The sequence below is a fragment of the Aegilops tauschii genome, chromosome 7 (genome assembly GCF_002575655.3).
Source record: "Aegilops tauschii subsp. strangulata cultivar AL8/78 chromosome 7, Aet v6.0, whole genome shotgun sequence".
In the NCBI taxonomy this organism is placed as follows: domain Eukaryota; kingdom Viridiplantae; phylum Streptophyta; class Magnoliopsida; order Poales; family Poaceae; genus Aegilops; species Aegilops tauschii.
Window position 1 is genome coordinate 162,196,403 of NC_053041.3, and position 6,360 is coordinate 162,202,762.

Here is a 6,360-nt window from a genome sequence, read left to right on the forward strand (position 1 = left end):
AAGACAAGGGGGGAGTAAACGAGGATATGTCTGAAATAGTAGATGACAATGGATTGGTTCCGTGCATCTGGAGCGATGCCGACTGAAGTTTATATATACGGGCAAACTTGCCAATCAAGAGAAGATTACATCAGGTTGTTACAATCTCAACTATACGCACACGTCCATGCTTATCTATATAGCAAAGGGAGGTACACATCCGGTCAGGTAGTTAGGATCTCTACAATATCGCTAAGATGCCCCTTCAATCACAACCCGATAGGTTGAGATTGTGACATAGCGTGTGAAGCTGCTGAACCCCAACTGGTTTCGTCAGGCCATCCGCCAGCTGATCTTGTGTTGAGATGAACCGTATCTCTAGGGTCTTGCGTGCCACTCTCTCGCGAACAAAGTGGAAGTCCACCTCAATATGTTTTGTGCAAGCGTGGAAGATGGGATTGGCAGCTAGCTATGTAGCGCCAAGATTGTCGCACCACAATGTTGGGGCTCGGGATTGATATACACCAAGCTCCCCCAACAACGATTGCAACCAAATGATCTTCGCTGTCGCATTTGCCAACGCCTTGTACTCAGCTTCGGTGCTCGACCGTGAAATAGTTCGTTGCTTCCTCGAACTCCATGTAACAAGGTTGGAACCGAGAAACACTAGGAAGCCACTTGTGGACCGCCTATCATCAACTGAACCTGCCCAGTCTGCATCAGAGAATGCGCTGATATGTGTGGAGGCTGAACGCCGAATATGCAGGCCGACCCTAGACGTGTGCTTCACATATATCAAGATGCGTTTTACCGCTGACCAGTGTTGATCAATCGGTGTCTGAAGAAATTGGCACACCTTGTTGACAGCGAAAGCAATATCTGGGCGTGTAAGAGTTAGGTACTGGAGCACACCTACAACACTTCTATACCTTGTCGCGTCAGCTGCTGATAACTCGGTTCCTTCTCCCCTTGATAGCTTCTTTGTATTTGACATTGGCGTCGTAACTGGCTTGCAATCAGTCATGCCTACTCGAGCCAACAGATCATTGGCGTACTTGGTCTGCAGCAGCACCGCTCCCTCTCTCTTCCTCTTAACTTCAACACCGAGGAAGTAATGAAGATCTCCAAGATTGTTGATAGCAAACTCCTGTTGCAGATTTCTCACAAGTTCTGGAACAACCCGTGGAGATGAGCTTGCTATGATTATATCATCCACATAAATTAGCATGTAGATGTGTACTCCCCCTTTGTTGTAGATGAAGACATAGGCATCTGCTTTGGATGGTACGAACTCCAATTCCTGAAGTTCGGTGCTGAGCCTTGAATACCATGCCCTCGAAGACTGCTTTAAGCCATATAGGGATTTATCAAGTTTACAAACATGTTGTGGAAGCTGCGGATTGACATACCCAGGTGGTTGTTGAGGGAGTCCTGGACTAAGGGGTCCTCGGGCGTCCGGCCTGGTGTCCATGGGCCGGACTGATGGGCTATGAATACATGAAGACCGAAGATTGAACCCGTGTCCGGATTGGACTCTACTTAGCGTGGAAGACAAGCTTGGCGACCGACTATGAAGATTCCATCTTATGTAACCGACTCCATGTAACCCTAGATCTCTCCGATGTCTATATAAACCGGAGAGCACAGTCTGGATAGGACAGATTCATTACCATATTCACATAGGCTAGACTTCTAGGGTTTAGCCATTACGATTTCGTGGTAGATCAACTATTGTAACACTCATATTCATCAAGATCAATCAAGCAGGAAGTAGGGTATTACCTCCATAGAGAGGGCCCGAACCTGGGTAAACATCGTGTCCCCCGTCTCCTATTACCATCGATCCTAGACGCACAGTTCGGGACCCCCTACTCGAGATCCGCCGGTTTCGACACCGACATTGGTGCTTTCACTGAGAGTTCCACTATGCCGTCGCCAAGAGGGTTGATGGCTCGCCTTGTTGTCAAGGATAATATCATCTCTGGAGGAGCCCTGGCCCCAGGCCAGAACCTCCGGCTCGGCGGCTTCGTCATGACCGCCGGCTCGGCCCTTAAGCCGACGATGACCTCTCAAGTCATCGAAAATGGCCTCCGCGTTGATCCCAAATACTCCGCCCGCATGGATCCAATGGAGTTATCATCATTGAACGAACTCCTGGATCGCATGGCCGCCTTGGGGGTCGCTACAGACTACGATCGGGTCGGGCTTAAACCCGACCAGAGAGAAATTAAAACTCCACCGATCACCCATCAGATAGCAGTAGTCAAGGAGCGGAGCAACTCTTCCACTATATTCAAGACGAACTATGTTCGGATCGCCGATCTCGAAGAGCCGGATATTTTCCGGCAGAAAAGCATGTCTCTTCCTCCGAACATAGAGTCGGATGACAAGCCTAAAAAATCAGTCGATATCCCGGAGCACGAACTGTCCAGCCCGGTAGACATCCAAACTCCGGATCCAAAATCGGGTCAGGGTTCGGATTCAATTCCACCCACACACCCGGAAATAGATGCTCTCAGGAGCATCAACCAACAGTCTCGGGAAATGGTCCACCACTTCTGGGCCATATTCCTCCTTGTTAAAAACAAGGTAAAAGACTGCCGCGACGAAGACGCGATAGCAGCATTCTCAAACAACTGCGCGGACGAAGGTATCCTTAATGCCATCAATCGCCGCCGCATACCAAAGTTCGCTGACCTAGCAACTATCGTACAAAAGTACAACGCGATGGAAAGCGCCTGGCAAACTCAGGCAGCTTGCTTGGAACCATCCCGGCTCCCCCTACAGGCAAAAAGGATGCGCCCCCGTGGCACGCCCAGCCGAACAGTCAAAAAACATAAGCCTATTACGTTGCACGGCCCGTTCTGGAGGGATGGCTCAATGGCCCATGCAAAAAACACACGACGCCGGATACCGTGGCAACCCACAGCCTTAGAGTATGTTGGATACTTCGGCAGGTAGCCAAGAGCGACGAGGACATCCTTATCAAGCACACCCCAGAACAACACCCTCCAGCAAACGACGACAATAGAGTATTGGCAGTCTTCGAGACATTCGCTTCAAACAACAAGCGTAAAAGGGCCCTGCGCGATCTCGCCGAAGTTTGCCAGGTTGCTGCAATTGACCTCTGGAACGACACGGCCATAACCTTCAACGCCAGTGACGAACCTAAATATAGAACAATCCGAGCGCCAGTTGCCCTAGTCCTCAGTCCCATCATGGACGGCTTTCGACTTACAAAAGTCCTCATGGACGGCGGCTGCGGACTAAACCTCATTTACGAGGACACACTCCACAGGATGGAAATAGACAGGAGACACATCGAGAAAAGCAGCACAACCTTTCGAGGTATCATTCCCAGCCGGGAAGCTCGGTGTGCAGGAAAAATTACACTTGATGTGGTGTTCAGCACGCCGGAGAATTATCGGTCCGAAGAAATAACTTTCCAGGTGGCCCCTTTCAACAGTGGGTACCACGCCCAGTTAGGGCGAGAGGCCTTCATGCGCTTTCAAGCCATACCTCATTATGGGTATATGAAGATAAAAATGCCCGGGCCTAATGGAATAATCACCCTCGTCAGCGATCCGGACATAGCCCTCCGCGCCGAGAATAAAACCGCATCCTTGGCCCTCGAGGCATTGTCTGAGGCCCTTGCGGACGAAGAACTAACCACACTACGCTCCACCGTGGATATGGACGATGTGATCCTGGACAGACGACCCAAATCCACTTCCTTCAAGCCAGCAGAAGAAATAGTCAAATTTCAGGTCCATCCAACAGACCCGAAGAAGACAGCGTCTAACAGAGCGCAACTCAGCCCTGCAGTCGACGCCGCACTACGAGACTTCCTGCGCAAAAACTGTGATATATTCGTCTCGCATCCTTCTGATATGCCAGGAATCCCGCGCAAGTTGGCCGAACATAGCCTCAACATACTAAAGGGATATAAGCCGGTCAAGCAAACTATGCGGCGCTTTTCCGAACCCAAACAACAAGCTATGGGGGAGGAGCTAGCCAAACTCATCGAGGCCGGATTCATCAAAGACATTAAACATCCGTACTGGCTGGCAAACTTGGTAATGATACCAAAGAAGGATAAATCCTGGCGCCTATGCGTCGATTTCAAAGACCTTAACAAGGCTTGCCCTAAGGATCCCTTCCCTCTTCCCCGCATTGATCAAATCATTGACGCTACCGCAGGTCACGACTCGCTGTGCTTCCTTGATGCATATTCCGGATACCATCAAATCAAAATGAAGGAATCTAATCAAGCCGCAACAGCATTCATTACACCATACAGGCCGTTTTGCTTCAACACCATGCCTTTAGGGCTCAAGAATGCCGACGCCACCTACCAGCGCATGATCCAAACATGCCTCGAGAAATAGATCGACAAAACAGTGGAGGCCTACATGGACGACGTCGTCATCAAAACTAGACACGTCGAAACACTAATAGACGACTTTTGCGTCTCACATTCGACAACCTCCGCACATACAACATCAAGCTTAACCCGGAAAAGTGCGTCTTCGGCGTCCCCGCCGGTAAACTATTGGGCTTCATCGTTTCCAATAGAGGAACTGAAGCAAATCCAGCCAAAATCTGAGCTCTGTTACAACTGGCTACGCCAACCGAACTCAAGCAGGTCCAAAAACTCACTGGGTGCGTGGCAGCTTTAAGCCGCTTTATCTCCAGATTGGGAGAAAAGGCGCTGCTGCTCTATCGCCTTCTACGGCGCACCGATAACTTCGAGTGGACAGACGCGGCGACGGCCAGACTGGAAGAAACAAAAACCCTTCTGGCAAGCAACCCAATCCTGGCCGCGCCAAACGCCGGCGAACCAATGCTCTTATACATATCAGCAACACACCAGGTGGTGAGCTCCGTACTCGTCGTCGAACAAGAACAGGACGGACACAAATTTTCGCTCCAGAAGCCGGTATACTATGTATCCACCGTCCTCACACCATGCAAATCCCGGTACCCTCATTATCAAAAAATAGCATATGCAGTCTTCATGGCATCTCGAAAATTGCGACACTACTTTCAGGAGTGCTCTATCAGGGTGGCCTCCGAAGTGCCCCTCAATGATATAATTAACAACTGGGATGCAACGGGCCGGATTGCCAAATGGGCTATTGAGCTCCTGCCATTCGACATCACATACAAACCACGTAGAGCCATCAAATCACAGGTACTGGCTGACTTCGTCGCCGAATGGACAGAAGCCGAACTCCCTAAAGAGTACGGCGCGTATTCCAACTGGGTGATGCATTTTGACGGCACCAAGATGTTGGCAGGGCTAGGGGCGGGCGTTGTATTAACGTCCCCCACAGGAGATATCGTCCAGTACGTACTCCAAATATTATACACAGACTCCAACAACGCAGCAGAATATGAGGCCTTGCTACATGGCCTCCGGATGGCCGTATCAATGGGCATACAACGCCTGGAGGTGCGCGGGGACTCAAACCTCGCAATATCCCAAATTAATGGAGACTTTGATGCCAAAGATCCAAAGATGGCAGCTTATCGCAATGCCGTTTTGAAGATGTCGGATCGGTTCGAGGGACTCGAATTTCATCGCATCGCCCGCGAAAGTAACGAGGTGCTAAGCGCGACCCCGTCCCACCTAACATCTTCCTCGAAAGGCTCTTTAATCCATCCGTGGTATGGCAAGGGGGAGATAGCAACGATAGTCCCGTTCCAAACACAAACACAGATAACGAACACGCCGATATCATCGGAGGCTCAACCACAGAAGTAACACCATAGGCCCACCTCATCACGGCAGTAATTGCCCCGTGGACCGAACCATTCTTGGCCTACTTTAATAGGAAGGAGCTCCTAGAAGATCAGAACAAGGCTCGCCGCATAGTCCGGCGTTTGAAGGCCTATAAAGTTCACGAAGGAGAGCTCTACAAGAAAAGCACTACCGGAGTCCTTCAAAGGTGTATCTCCGAGGAGGAGGGGCGGCAACTCTTGGCAGAAATTCACGCCGGTCTCGGTGGGCACCACGCCGCAACCTGGGCACTTGTCAGCAAGGCCTTCCGTACAGGATTTTACTGGCCTACGGCCCGGGCAGACGCATAGGACCTCGTCCAACGCTGTGTCAGATGCCAACTCTTTGCCAACCAAAGCCATATGACCCCAACCGCTCTACAAAAAATCCCCATTACATGGCCCTTTGCGGTCTGGGGCTTGGACATGGTCGGACCCCTTAAAGGGGAAGCCATAAGAAAAAATATCTGTTGGTCATGGTGGACAACTTCACCAAGTGGATAGAGGCTAGAGCAGTTAAAATGGCCGAGTCCGGACCGGTGATTGCATTTATATCCGATGTGGTACACCGTTACGGTGTACCGCACAACATCATCACCG